The sequence below is a fragment of the Cupressus sempervirens genome, chromosome 6, assembly GCF_028749045.1.
Source record: "Cupressus sempervirens isolate cs-2001-9-10 chromosome 6, ASM2874904v1, whole genome shotgun sequence".
Lineage (NCBI taxonomy): Eukaryota > Viridiplantae > Streptophyta > Pinopsida > Cupressales > Cupressaceae > Cupressus > Cupressus sempervirens.
The window spans coordinates 184,382,336-184,399,273 of record NC_143123.1 but is presented as its reverse complement, the minus strand read 5'-3'; positions in this window follow the sequence as shown (position 1 = coordinate 184,399,273).

The window sequence follows — 16,938 nt, the reverse complement described above, 5'->3', positions numbered from 1 at the left end:
GAAGATGTAGATACATCGTTGAGCATGCCAATTGTACCATTTTTTCCTACACCAATTGTATCAAATGTTGAATCATTCAAACAAGAGGAAGTACCATAGATAGAAACTATAAACATATTGCCAAAATTGGAAATTCGAGTTCCACAACCACAAAATGTTTCACCAAGCACTAGCAAAGGAAAGAAGCTTAAAGAAAAGAAGGAGTCCCATGCATTTTGGTCAAATCTAGTCACCCTAAAAGAGTAAATCATTATACCAAGATGGGATCCTAATACTTTAGATGATAAAAAAATGAATATTTATCTAGAGCTATGTGAGAGAAAGAAGCACAATAGAAGCAAGTATTGCATGATGTTAAATATATTATTCTTAAGGTTGTACTAGATATAGTTGTGAATAAGAAAGAACCCATATTTGATCAATTGATTCAAATTGTTGACAAGTTGAATAATTTTTACATAGGCATAAGATAACTATTTTTTGAAAGAAATAAAAAGAAATTTGAAAACAAAGTATTTGAGAAAGTCTCAACTAATATAGAAATTAAGAAAGTAGCCCTGTCTACTTCTATAACCAAGCTATAAAGGCTAGAACAAATTTTTATATTATTCTTTAAGAAATTGTGTAATATACCATTCTTGACAAGTGAAGTCAAGACAAAATTGTAGAAGATAAATGAAGACATGAAGGATAGTTAGAACAATTGAAGAATAACCCAAGTACATCTTCTATGCACTACTCCTGAGTAAGGTATTTATCCAGTTTACAACATGAATGTTTATAGGAAGAGAGAAACATAAGAATCAAGATAAATGAAATTTATTCCTCACTACTACCACACCTTAAGGTGATTCAAAAACATTTGAAGAGTGTGAGATAATTAGTTGTGGCCCTGAGCTTATCACTTATATAGAACATGATAGATATTTCTGCCAAGTTGTTGATTGCAGTCCATACAATAAATCTAATAATTTTTTTTGAGATGATACAATGGTAATCTTGAAGCTTCACCATTAAGTTTTTATTGATCATTATGGATTGCACCCCTAGTAAGTTTTCATGTATTGTGTTATTTTGACATAAGTGTTAAAAAATGGGGAATATTGATGTTATATATGTTTGTACATGTTTGTTTGTATTATGTATGTATTAACATAGATATAAGGAGTTGATGTAATTCAAACCAAATCATTTTTTGAAAAAGATTTAAAAAAATAATAGATCTACCAAGAGGAAGTATATGTTTAGGGGGAGAAGTTTTGTATAAAGGTTAATATTATCTGTGTACATAATATTTTTGTCACTAATTTCAAAGGGGGAGAATGTTACTCCTACAAGTAGTTATGTTGCCTATTAGTGTTTAAATGTGCATAGTAATTGAGTCGTTATGTTACTCAAGAAATGAAGGAGGAAATGAAAGTACATTACAAGTCTACTTGAGCTCTAATGGAAACTGAGTAATAATATATCTGCTGAGAAGAAGTTTTACCTAGGTAAAGCTAAAGCTATACTGAGCAAAAGTTACACCCGAGTAAAGATAAAGCTATATCAAGAAAGTTAGTAGTCACCAAGAAGAGTCTACACTAAGTGTCAATATGAATGAATATTATATTTACCTAGTGACATAGAAGATATTGAAGTTTGAATTTGCACAGAATCTAATATGACACGAATACACCAATCAAGAAAAATGGTTTACTATAATTGAGGTAAAGATTTGTTAAGATTTTCTTGAAGAATGGGAAGTGATTATTGATCATTCCAAGGAAACATAAACCAATGAAAATAAAGTTGAAACAAAAGGAAGGAATGGATGGTTCCTATACCATTGGTCATGATAAGAGGATTATTCTAGAAGGTTCTAAAACCCTAATTAGGTCAAGTTGCAAAATGAATAAAGAATAATACAAAAGGAGTAGTTAAGAATAATTTGAAGTTGTTCTTTTTGATGGTATGGTAAGGAATAATTTTTTTGAGGAGATAAATAATGTCGAGTAAGGATTCAAAGAAGCAATATATGAAATAGATCAAAGATTGAAGTTAGGGACGAAACAAAGAGGAATTGAAAATCTATCATAGGAAGGTGATAATCATTGAGAAGAAGAGAGATCTAATCAAGCAAAGTAAGTTTCTATTATAGGGAACTTGCTACTACATTCTAATCCCTATAGTAGTTTTGTAAATCCTTAAAAAAGGTGGAATTAATAGTCTGATTTATAAGTCTCTTAATCGAGTATACACTTAATGAGTGTTATAAAATCTTTGTAAAAGGTAGATCCTTATAGATCTCATTGTATACTCCTAATGGACTAAGTCATAAGAAGTGACTAAACATTGTAACCCTAACAAGGCAATATCTTACTATAGTAGTGATGGATTTATGGGTACCATCCCCACCACAATTTTCCCTCTAACCAAGGGTTTTTGCAATACCAAATACTTGTATTATGTTGTGTTTCATGAGTTCATATGTATTACAATTTGAATGCTAAAAAGTTTTTTTAATTTCATTTATAAAGTAATCTGAAGAAAGAATAGTTATTATCAATTATCAAAGGAATCTCATAAAGGATAAAATTTGTTTGAGTGTAAAAATATTGTTGGTATCTCTAACTATTGTTATCAATTAGTTTCAAACACTTAGTCATTTATAAGACAGAGTCAAAAAATCATTACTATGATTGAGCTACTCTACATAGGCCCAATCATTGATAAGAATTGTATATAGACATGTATATATTGAGCTCTATAGGAGTTGAGTAATATTTTGGTCACCAGGTATTTTCAATACAAGCTGAGTTCAATACCTACTGAGTAGTTCAAGTATATTGATGCCAAGTTAAAGTGAAGGTTCCAAGCATAGTAGAGACCGTGTATCAATAGAGTGTTGAGTATCCAAAATAGTAAGTGCCAAGCAATTTAGAGTTTACATACAAGTTAGGAATGATACAAAATTTGAGGTAAACCATTTTCAAGCTAACATGGAAAGAACATTTAATGATTGTAGATGTTGTTACAAAAGAGGTTACACACTCTATGACATGGATCACAGATCCCTATGTTTTGTGTTGAATGAATTAGATAAATTGTACATGTGTAATAGATGATGCAAAGTGAGGAGTAATATGCATATGGTGAAGTGAAGGATCAAGATAATAGTAGAATCAAGCAAAAGTGTTCTGTTATTTCTTAACAGAGAAAGCAACCTAGTTAGAGTAGTGAAGGGGCAGTAAAGCTTTATCATATCAGAGAGAGGATCAATTTGTAAAGAGAAGACCTAAAATCAGCTTACAGAGAAAACTAAGGGTCAGGTACTGAATCAGTTCCAGTAAATTGAATAAGGGTAAACATCTTAATAGAGTCATCTTAACATATCTATCTAAATATGCTAACAGAATCCTTATTTTGTTATAAGTGTGAAATCCTCTAACAAGGTGAGACATAATAGTCTCAAAAGATTTTAATTGGGTAGACCCCTCATAGGGTAGATCATATTTAATGGTCAAACATTGTAACCATAACAAGTTAAATTTATTATTGTAGTAGTGAAGATTTGTGGGTGCCATTCCCACACCATTTTTACCTTCACCTTGGAGGGTTTTTGGGTAACCAAATACTATGTTATGTGTTTAATTTTCATGCATGTGATAGATTAGTTCTACATATTACAACAAGTTTACTTTTACAAGTTTTACATCAATAAGACTAATGGCGAATGTATGAAAAGTACAAGTGTTTACAAGTGTTTAAGATCCTGATTCACCCCATCCTTCTCAATATCTTGGAGTCCAATTTATACTTCCAACAAATATTAGAGGATACTGGTTCACCACCCTCTCAACATCCTATCCATCCTATATTCCAACACTAGAATGAGAAAAATAGAAGCTTGTACAATTTTTGGAGTAATCCAAGTGGATGAGGACATAAAGAAAATATGGGATACTAAGGTTTCTACACTAATAAGGAACTTCACAATTATTTTGAAGCTAGTATCAATAATTTTTTAAGTATTAAATTTTTGAATTGTACATAGTTTACTCACCTTTTCTATTGATGTCAAAGGGGGAGCCATATTTGTTAAAAATAAATGGATAGTAAAGGCAAGTATAGTATGAAGAAAGGGGGGGTATAGAATGATCAGGTATAGAGATGGATATTTTGGTTAAGTATTTTTGATAAGGTTAAGTTTTGGACAATTTTGATGTTTTGACAATTTTGAAACTTGTCAAAATTTCACTAGATGTTTTCATCAATGACAAAGGGGAAGAGTCTTAGGAAGTTCATAGACATGAATGCATGGATGTTTTCATTTATGGAAACACTATTAGAAGGTAAGGTCACATGGTGTAGACACCTAAAAACCTTTAGAAAATAAAGTATTTTTATTTTCTGAAAAAGTCCTGATGACATCATCATTAATTAATTAATTAATTATTTAATTAATTAATTAATTTTTATGCCATTAAATCCCTTTATCTTAATTAAAAATATTTAATTAAGGAATCCCTCCCAAAAATGTTTAAATCTTATTTAAACATTATTTCCTTATTTATTAATTATTTAATTAATAAATTGACCAAAAATCCTAAAATAAATAAAAAAATTATTTTTTGCCCAAAACTTGGCCAATTTCCTTATGACCAATAACCTCTTCCAAAATCTTCTAATCCTTCTTTAATTTCGATTAAAGGCTAATCTCATCATTTCCTACCCCTAATCCCAACTCAAAATATTTAATTAAGATTAAATATTAATCCTCATGTTTATTAAAAAAGTTTTAATAAATATCTCCTCAACCCAAACCCTTGAAATAAATAAAACTTTATTTATTTCCTAAAAATTTAATTTATCCTCATCCTAGGAAGTTCTAGACTCTTCTAGAAAGTCTCCATCCTCATCCTAGGAAATTCTAGACTATTCTAGAAAGTCTTTATCCTCCTCCAAAATCTAGACTCTTCTAGAAGATGTCTTTAAACCTAATCCTAATCCCCTCCTAACCTTGTCACATTCCCTAAACATGGGTTAAGACTTACTAACCCAAGCCAAAGTTAACAAATATCTCCTCCTTCACCCACCCTCATTAAATGCCATCCACTTGCCTATCCCTAAGCTAATCCTAAACCATCCTAATCCATCCTTTAATCATTTGCACAAGCCTAAGCAAGCTTAAAACCTTCCTAATCAAGTCTAAGTCGAATTTTCTCTCATCACCCTCAAAATATCTCAACCATAAAACTTTATGAAGTCCACTAGGTCATAAATGACTCTTACAAGCCCTTTTATTGCTCTTACAAGTCATTATGAGGGTCTTTATGAAGATTTTATCCCTTGAGCCTCCTTTGTTGACTCATCCTTCCCCTTTCTTCCATCCTCTCACCATGTGACATGTGTCACTCCTTGATTGGTTGTAAGGAAGCACAATCCATGTGCTCTCCTCTCATGCAATCTAAGCCCTCCATGAGCTTTTTCCCATCCTTGCATCTTAGCCCTCAATCCCTCAAGCCTCTTGCCTATAAATTGGATCCTTCCCCTTTGCAAAATAACACAATCCATGAAGTAAAGTTATAATGCTATTTTGAGAGCCAAATCCATACTAAAGCCATATATCCACACCAAAAATCCACAATCATCCATTGAAGCCTTTGGAGGCATATTGAGCATACATCCTATCCATTTAGACAAAGCTACTCAACAAGAGAGCTTCTTATTGAGAGAGCCCATTAATGGCTCACATTCTCAATTAAGAGCTCATCTTAGTCTATCTTGAAGTTTATGAATTTTGTTTAGTTTGTAGAAGCTTTATTTAAATTTGGTTTCTATTAGCATACTAACATTGCTCATATACACATGGAACTATGTATAGTTTTGGTTTTTATTGAACATGAAAATTGCCTGAGTATAATTTAGAACACCTTCAATAGAGGTATTTGTTGGCCATTCCCCCCCCCCCCCCCCCCCCCATTCAACCCATCACTGATAACTGATTTGAGAAAATTTCAATGGGCTAGATTCTTGTTCTGGGTTAACCCACTAAGGTTGCTAGCTATATTTTGTATAAGCTTGGTTTCTTCATTGATTGAGTGAACTTGGTTTATTCTTGGTCAAGTTGATCAATGCAAGTGAGATCTGATGACTATCATGTTTTCATGAAATATTTTTCCATCCTCTTGAAAGCAAGAGATGCTACCACACTTCACCATTCCAATATTTCTTCATACTGTGGAGTCTACATGAGGCTCCAAAGCTTGAAATCACATGACAACCATTGGATCTAGCACATTTTGGATTTTCATTGCTACATCTTAGCCATCTATTAGAAATAAAGCTAATCTTGATCGACAATTGTCATATCTTCATGTTTGGCTCAACAAGGTTTCACAAAGATACAAAATGTTGCCACACATCTCCATTCCAATAGTTCCTCATACTGTGATGCTTTTGCAAAGATCCAAGATCCGAGATTCCACTATGTGATGGAGTGTCCCATCTCTGGTGCTTAGGCCAGCCCAATATACACATGCATAGAGAAACAAAGGATTAAAGCATCACCATCTAATCTATCAAATGGAAAAACACATGATGCTATCATGCATCACCTTTCTAACATTTCCTCACTCTGTAGTGATTTTGCAAGGCTATGAGTTTTGGAACTGCACCACATGGTGTGGGTTCCCACCCTTCATGCTATCTACTTCCTTCATTGGGAGGAATCTCTTCGCTACATCAATGAGCCACATGTTTTTGTAAGATGGTCTTCTCATCTCATGAAAGTGTAAAATGTTACCAAGTGTTGAAATTTTAGGATTTCTACATACTATGGAGTCTCCACAAGGCTCTAAAGCCTAGAATCACATGATAGCCATTGGATGTAGTGGATCTTGGGGGTTTCCTCATTACATCTCAACTATCCATCTCACAAAGAGAATCTACATTGATAGTTGTATTTTAATCCTTCATTGAGTAGGAATCATGATGCTTCTGGGCATCTATTTTGAGAAGACCTTCATTGATGGCCATCATTTGTTTTTGGGTAAATCAGATCCCCCCCCGCGATCAACCTTGCATGTTGTAGGTAGATAAGATGTCATTTTATCTCTTCCCATGTTTTTTTTTCCATCGGCCATGACACACCATCAGGGCCTATTCTTCTATATTGAGTGACTTCTTGGGCCTTGTTTGCATGACACCATTGCACTCCATGCCTCTTTAATGCATGAAATGATCATATTTTAGTGATTTGATCTCTTGTGGATAAGTGCATTCATTTTTTGCTCTTCCTATCACTTCCAACATCGAGTTGCATTTCATGATCAAAATTTCATTCTGCTTCTTAGTTATTACTTTCCTTTACAACTCAACTCCACCCAGTTGGGGTTTGAACTCAATGTAAATATTAGAGTTATGCCTGAACTCTATAAAGAAAAGCTATAAATATTTCTTAAAGGTTCCTATTTGTCTTTGTTGGTTCATGACACTAGCCTTCTGCTCTATTATTTTTAATCTCTTTTGCCTTACATGAATAAGAATTTCAGCTTATCTCTTCTCATGTTCATTTCTATGTGAAAATATCTTGCCTTATGTTGAATGATCTCCCTTTTGCTTCCTAGTTTACATGTGTCAATTTTCTCATGAATGCTACATTGTGAACATCATTTTCCTTGTATCAAGTCATCAATCCTGACCTGTGTGTGAGTTTTGAAAGATAGATAGAGTTGAGATCATTATATTTGGGCTTTGCATTCATGTTTTGTGTAGTTGTTGGAAAATTTATAACCAAAATCAATCTTGGTGCATCACCCCTCTTTCCCTTCAACAATTTACTTTATGCAATCTCTTTCCCTTTTGCTTCTAAGCCTTAGTTAGGTGCACCCTAGATTGTGAAGAAGCCAACCTTCTCTGGAGATTCAATCTCTAATTCCAAAGTCCCACACTTTTGATATTGTTTCCATGTTACACAAGGTTTTTTGAGGGTCATACCTCAAGTAGTGGTGCAAACTTTTTTTGTCAACAATATTGTTTTATTCATTGAGCTTCACTGGATAAGTATTTATGTCCACAATTTTGTATTATGATGAAATGAACTCTTCATATGATGTAATTATTTTTTATGGTGTTAATATGTTAGTTGGAAAATGTTTTTTTTCTGGAACATGAAGAAAGTTCAATATCATAAAATATAGAGTATGAAGAAAAGATCAAGCAATTTGGCTTAAGGAATTGAATTTCCTTGTCAATTCAATTACTTATCAACGTAGGGATGGAATTCTATATGTTAACTCTTAGCTAGAAATTTTTGGTAATATATTTTGGAAAATTCATTACCCATTTCATCACAAATCCAACTAGATAAGTACAATAATAAGGGTATATAATAAGGGCATTTTGATAGTACAAAGTATGTCTATGTTATGAACATGATATCCAAGCTTTATATAGGATGGTATAGTGATATTTTGATGGTTTGATGTGGAAAATTGTTGCATGGGAATAATAATATACAAGATATACAAAAAACTAATAGGATATTGGAGAATATAGTGCACTCAATTTTGGTGTAAAGATTATATATCAAATTATATAAGAACTAAGCTGCATTGTATTAGAACTCCTAATAGGGTTGGGACCTCTAACAAGGTCTAACTCCTATAACAAGGAGTCACATACTAAATGTATGTAACAAAATCATATCATGATTAATTCTCTTAATAGATAACTTTAATATTAGTGCATTATTGTGGGGAGCATCCCTACCAAGGTTTTCCCTTGGCCAAGGTTTCTATTGTCACTTAGGTTTGCACCCTTTTCCAAAGCCTATGCATGAGGACAGCCTAGTGAAACATTGAAACAACCTCCAAGCTGTGGGACTTGAACTGTGAGGTTGAGTCTCCAGAGAAGGCCGACTTCCTCTTACTATCAGGGTGCACCTAACTACTCTTGGAGAGGAAAAGGGAGAAGGAGAGCATGAAAGCAAATCTACCTAATCTAGTCTAAAGAGGTGATGCACCAAAATAGAGTGTTCAGACCAAACTCTACCCATATATGCACTATTGAACCAAAATGAAACTAAGGATATACACATTCAAACTTGCTTTAATCTAATAATCACATGCAGATCAAAAGACCAAGATGAATGACACAAGGAAGGAGAGATTCACTTATATTATCATTCATAGGCCAAGGAGATACAGTCATGCAGATCATAGATCTCTACAAAACACCAGTAAGAGGCAAAGGGTTCTTGCACTTGCATACCAATGGCTGAAAGAGATAAGGTAGAAAATCATGTAGTTCAGAGGCACAGGGGAATTTACACTAAGAATCAGTAGAGTAGTAACAGAGAAAATAGAGAAAGGTAGACCCTTACAAAATTCACAAAAATTGCCTTTATAGTTCAGGCATAATTGATATTTTCCCTCCAAAACTATCCTGCAACCACCGCCATCAAGGCTCTGCCAAGGACAATCATGGGGATCTGAAGAAATCTGATCTAAGTATAGCTTTAGGTAGCATGAAATCTGACTGTTAACTAAAATAGGGCCTTGAGAAGATAGAAGCGGTGCCATAACTGTGCTCTGACTAGGTAGATAGGTTGGATCGGGGGGGTAGAGTATTCCTCTTTGTTTTGTATTTACTCTAGGGTGGTTGGAATCAATCATGAAGATTAGATTCATGTAAAACCTTGATTTCTTATCATTTTTGGTGAATGAATCAATAGAGTCAACGAGTCAGCCAAACACTGTAAGTAAAATAGGCTACGTGGACCAATTAGTTCATTTCATTATGCCACCCACAAGGTCTTCCCAAGGTTGACCAATCTTTCTTTACTAATTGTACCACCTTGCAACCTTGACCGTGACAATCACATTAATTGCCAATCACTAACCGTTACTACCTCCACCAGACCCATTGGGACATGTGTCACTGAGGCACTATGTCACTATGCATATTCTTCAAGCAATTTCCCATAGCGAGATAGTGCCCACCGTCGATCTAGACTGATCTGACGATCATGAAGACTCGCTGTATTACTGTGCTATCTCCTTAAAACTTCTAGGCCCATGAAACACATGGAAACCACCTGGCACAACTTAGCATCCTCATCTTGGTGAGACCTAGCCCCACTGATCCATGTGGTACAATGGCAATATGTTGCTATGGTAACATCCTCACAGCTTTCCATAGTGAGATAGCACCCACCGTGGATTTAGACTGATTTGACAATCATGAAGACTCACCATATTATTGCATTTTTTCCTTTAAAACTTTTGGGCCCAAGAACCAACTCAACACACCTGGCATCGAAATCGGCCTAAACTGGTACCATCCTTGTAGTTTCATAACACTCAACCCCACCTTGCTATGTGTCACCAAGGTGCTATGTCGCTATGGGTAACATCCTCGCAGCTTTCCATAGCAAGATAGCACCCACCATTGATTTCCTGAGATCTAGTGGCGAGCGAGATGGATCCAACCTATCAATATACCAACCAATAAGAATTGGCCACGTGCCAACCTATCTGACAAGTCCTCATTTATGGTTTGCCAAGTGAAGCAGGACCCACATTCTACATAGTCATACCTTAGTCAATGAAAAGATTGATCAACTGCCAACATGTCGCCGTAGTATCACTTTCCGTCTGGGCACTATGTCACTAATGGCGAGGAACACAGATTTTTTGATAGTGCCATAGCGCCCACCGTTGATCTAGCAAAACCCAGTGCCAGAAAAAAAATCAGGGAAAAGGAGGACCCGCCGGCTACGTGACCAAAAGGCGCTATGTCACTATGGTAAAATAACATGCAACTTCCCATAGCGAGATAGCGCCATCTGTAGATATCTCTTGATCTGACAATCGTGAACTTGTGGGCCTACAGAAACATTAAAATGTGCAGGGAAAGAAATATTATAAGGTTAGCATAAGGTTATTTTGTGCCCTTTTGAATATTTGAATATTTAAAACTTGAGAATGTTACTACATTGAATTCAAATGTGGTGATTTTGGCGAGAAGGCAAAAATGACCAACAGTTTCCTCTAAAACAAATCATCGTGTTATGAGTTTGTTTATGTTGTGTACTTTAATTTTTACTTTATTCATTTGTGCATGCATATGGTTAAGTATTAAATATATAGTTGGGCTAAAAGTGTTGTAATACTGATTCTCTACCCCAACCTAGTGTTCTCTATTTCTAATAGATGGTTGTAAAATTTTAATAAGTACTTATGAAGGAAATGATATTCAAACAAGATAAGTTGAAAAATGCTGATTCTAAGTATGTAAACTTCAAATTAAAGAAGATGACAATATAACAAGCTATCTACATAAGATAGCTGATATTGTGAATGAGATCAATAATTTTGGTAGTGAGTCAAGGAAGAAGGCAATTTTATGCAATAGGTGCTCAAAATATTACTAAACCCTATAGTTAAGAGGTCTTTTCTATTGAGAGCATTTAAAATTTAAATCAATATACCATAGAACAAATGTATGATTTTTTTCTTTCTTTTTTATATTGATGAAATTTACTTTCTTTTGAAATTAGGAGATTTGTACTACTAATACAAGAATAGATATTACATTTAAGGCTACTAAATTATAAAAAATAAGAGTAATCTATTAAGGAATACTTTGATGATATTGAAACAAAATTTGTGAGAAGAACATGAATAAAGGAACCAAAATGTACAAAGATAAGTTACTCTTTAAATGTTCCTGTTGTAAAAAGACATATCATAATGAATCTATATGTTTTGATACAAATTGAAAATCAAAAGATGAGGAAATAAATTAAAATTTAATTTATAAAGCTTATTACATTAGACATGATACTAATATTTATGATCATGAATCTAATTTAAATAATATGATGAATTTTCTTTTTCTTAATGCAAAAATTAAAGAATGTTGCCTTGCTAAACCATGGTAAAGTTATTGAAAGAAAATCTTATTAGATTGATACTAAATTTTAGATGTTGTGGCTTCTTTTCATGTTAGAAGAGAAAAATATTAAAGGTTTATTAATAGTGGATGTTCCAAATAAATGAATGATCATAAGAGTAAGTTTTTACAACTTTAAATGTATGATAATGGTGTTGTTATATTTGTAGATGATTAAACTACTAAGATATTTGGAATAATTTATATAAATATTGATGACAAGAATAAAATGAAAAATATTTACTATGTTGAATACTTTAATCATAATCAATTGATTGTTGGAAACCTAATATCTTGATTCTAGTTGTTGATGTGGATTACACAATCTTTGGAAGAAATGATGATATATATAAAAAGTTTTCTACTGAGATACAAGAAGAGATTGAAATGTCTACAACTAGATAAAAAATAATTTATTTCTTTTCTTGCACCTGCTAAACATAAAAGTGAAGATACATTTATTTCACAATTAAAGGAATGTACTTGAAGAATCATGGATGGGAAATGCTAAATCGATATGCTTTCTTATGGATTGTGCTTTTCTTGTGGCCATATTTTGGAAAGATATGAGAAAAACATGTTGCTACTTTGAAAAGGATTTTTGGATATTTCAAATAACCAAAAGACTTTGGATTGTGGTATACTAGAATTTTGTACTTGTTTATTTAACAACTCATACTAATGTCGATTGGGATGAATGTGTGGATGAATGAGTTAGAATATTTAGAATAAATTAGAGAGTGGGGGGGTGAATCAGTTACTCATAGTCCATAAGTATCATATGAACAATCAAACAATACACATTTTCTCTTCTTCTTATCTTCCTATAACTCAGTCTCTTCTATATACTAATAAAAAAAATTACTAGTAGTTTATTGTTCTAATATAATAGACTTGTTAGATGTAAACATGTACATGTAAAACACCATAAAACATTCAACGTAATTTTGACACCAGGATTTAATATGGAAATTTAGGAAAAGCTACTAGCAACATGTCACCATTTTTTCACTCTTTTGAAGTGAGCTCTGTTATGAGCCAACCCTATTAAAGGTTACAATACACACTGTTAAATGTGACCTAGTTATAGGATTTAATCACCTTGTTAGGTGTGGCCTTGTTAGAGGACTTTGATCATTCCATTTAGAATGTCACCTTACTAAAGGATTTACACAGACTGTTAAGTCCTTCAATGATTTTTAAGTCAACCTTTGATTAAAATTATTTCAATGCAAACTATTTGCAATGATTAGAAAGAAAACAATAAGATTTTATCTGTATGATTACAACTCACTTTTTCAATTTCAAATCTTTGTTCAGTTCATGTGTTTATTCTATAATAAGCCTTCCTTGTCACCTCTGTCTCTACTTTTCTTGGTAACCCCTCAAGCAATCATCCTTCTTTTCACATTAAAATTTAGCCTTCTTCTTAGATTCTCTTATCAACCTCAATAAATTTTTTCCCTCCTACGGACAACACACACAAACTTCTATTTTGTATCTTTGCATGTCACTCTTCATGCTTATATCACCTTCTTCATGTGCTCACTCACTCTCTGTCTTATCTCATCATTAAAGTTCAAATCACAACTCCTTAAATAGATAATTTTGGCCTTTTTCTATTTTCATGATCACCCTAGACCTTAGGATGTGTGATTCAATTCATCAGATTCATTGTTTATGTTCATCTTCCTTCTTTTATAGAACTTCTCATCAAATTCGTTCATTAGATATGATACCTAATCCTCTCCTTGAATAAAATGATCCAACTCATCAATCTTATCTTCAACATGGTTTCCATATACCAAGAAATCAAATGAGTCGACTAGAAATCATGATTCCTCATCTACATTCAAAATATTGTCACTCAACCATCACTAAGTTATGACACTTGGTCATCACTAAATTTCTTGACTACTATAGAGCTCAACAAAAACTATCACTTAGTCAATATTGATGCTTGATGAACATTGAAATTGCTCAGATTGTGCGAGAGCTCGATCAACACTAAAATTTCTCAGCTTGTACTAGAGCTCAGTCAACACTAGCATCACTTAACATATACTTAAAAATTTCTTGATCTTTTAGTCTTTTTCTTAGTCAAGCTTTACATAAGTGATGTATTTTGACTTGTGCTGTAAAGACTTGAACATCAACATGATTTAAACAATCACTTTGTCTTATCAAAGTCTAACTAATCAAATATCCATTGTAACTTCCTTTTCATAAGTCAACCTTTCCTCTAAGTTCTCTTTTTATGAGAAATCTCTCAGATCCTCTTCATCAATCAAATAGATATGACATTTAGATCAGATAGAAACATATCTCATCAGTAGATTTGACATCAATGACAATACAACAATTATTTCAATTGTAGTTTCAACAATCTCCTTCTTTGATAGTGATGGCAACCCCTTAAAATATCTCAGGTATATGAATAAATTCTCCCTCTATGTTACCATGCAATAAAAAATATTTCTCTTTCATGAGTGACCAATATCCTTAGCTTCATTCTAATTTACATATCTACAATTTTATAAAACCCCTCTAAGATTTTATACAAACATCCCCCTCTTTCATTATGTATCTTTTCCTCTTTAGTAATTTTCTCCTTCTATAGTACATCTCTCCCTCTATGGTAATTATCTCCCTCCTTGACAAAAATGCCAAAGACACTATCTTGATACTTTATACATCTTGATTATGTAGATATTTGCATGCTTTGATGAATTCTTTCATTTGTCTACGACTGATCTCCTTCATCTTCTTTACTTGACTTGACTACCTTAGGCACCTCCAAAAGTAGAATTGCTTGCATCAATGTGTATGGTATTCTAATTAGCACATTTGATGCAATGCACCATTTATCATTAAGTTGCTTTGCTTAGCGAAATCAGCCCTAGTTTACCTCTAAGATAATCATGAGCATCTTTAGGTAAGGATTTATTTAGTGAATATGTCTACAATTTGTTCTGTGATGTGCACATATTCTAACTTCACTTCTTTGTCTTGAACTAGTTCTCTCAAGTAGTGATACTTGATAGCAATGTGCTTTGTTTTAGTGTCCATCACTATATTATTTGATATGTTAATAGAACTCATGTTATCACAATAGGAAATCACAAGATCTATAATTTATTCCTCCATTCCTTTGAGCAAGTGTTTGATCCACATAATGTTTGAATAGTTCACTGCAACAACCACATACTCAACCTCGACTGTTGATTGGGAAATATAGTTTTATTTCTTGCTTGTCCATGACACCAATATCTTTCCTAGAAAGAATGCACCTCCACAAGTGCTTTTTCTATCATCAATATTTCCTACCCAATCAGAGTAGGTGAATACATTCAATTCAAATCTATCACTTCTCATGTAATACAATCCATAGTCTTTTGTACCTTTTACATAGCTTGATATCCTTATCATTGTCATCATATGATTCTTCTTAGGATTTTCTAAAAATCTAGCAACTATCCCAATAGCTAATGAAATATCAAGTCTACTATGAACAACATATTGCAATTTTCCAATCATTCATTTGTATAGTGTTTGGTTCACATTGGCAGATTTGTCATTTTTAGATAACTTATGTCCTATAGACATAGGTGTGCTCATTGGTCTTGATTCTTCTAGTCCAAATTTTTTTAGCATCTCCTTGATATATTTGGCCTAAGTAATGAAAACACCAAACTTGATTTGACATACTTGCAATCCCAAAAAAAATTGATTTCACCAAGCATTGACATCTCAATTTCCTTCTTCATTTCATCAAAAAATGATTTGCATAATGCTTCTTTCCGTCTAAACATAATTTCATCAACATATGTTTTAGATAATAGTACTTCATTGTTCTTACCAGTCTTTAAGTATAGATTATTGTTATCATTTGTCCTTTCAAAACCAATCTTCACTAAGTAATTATGAAGTCTCTCATACCATGGTCTTGGGGCTTGTTTCAATCCATATAGATCTTTGTTCAATTTATATACCATATTCTTCTTGTCTAGTTCCAAAAATCCTTCATGTTGTTCTATGTACACTTCTTCCTCAAGTATACCATTAAGAAATGTGGATTTGACATCCATCTGATATGCCTTGAAATTCTTGTAGGCTGAATATGCAAGAAAAGTTTTGACTCCTTCCAGTCTTGGCACAAGAGAAAAAGTTTCTCCATAGTCAACTCCCTCCTCTTGAGCATATCCTTTACATACTAATCTCACCTTGTTCCTTGTAACTTTACCATTTTAATTCAAATTGTTCTTGAAAACCCATTTTATTCCAATTACATTTTTATCTTTTGGTCTTTGTACTAGGATCCAAGTGTTATTCTTCTCAATTTGTTCAATTTCTTCATTCATTGCCTAGATCTAATCTTCATTGTCAAGAGAATCCTTCACTGATTTGGGCTCAAATTCACAAAGTAAGCATATATCATTTTTTATTTTTGTTTCTTGTCATAACACCAATTTTTTCATCCTCAATGATTTTTTTAGGTTTATGATGTCTTCTTACATACTTCACTAACATAGGTTGTTTCCTTCTTTGTTCTTCAACATGTTCATCTTGAAAAATAATCTCAACCTCATTTTCTCTTTCTTGTTCATGTTCTAGTTTTGATTCTGCATGGTCGACATTGTCTATCTATTGGTTAGCATGGCCTATCTGTGACTTGACATCTTCTGCCCATTTCTCAGCTCCCACTATCTCCTACTTGACAATATGTTGTTTCACTTCATCATTTCCTATCTACTAGGAAATTATAGCTTGGTTTTCTTTTTCAATATGAGTGCTGGGAACACCCTTATAGATTAATGTACTATAATCTTTAGGTTCTTCCTTATATTCAACATCATTTCTTTCTGCAAATCCATCAACTTTCACATTTTCACTTTCCACAACTTTGTTAGTGTTAGTGTTTAAACACTTGTAAGCTTTACTCTTAGTGGAACATCCTAGGAATATACCTTCATCACTCTTTGCATCAATTTTTCCATT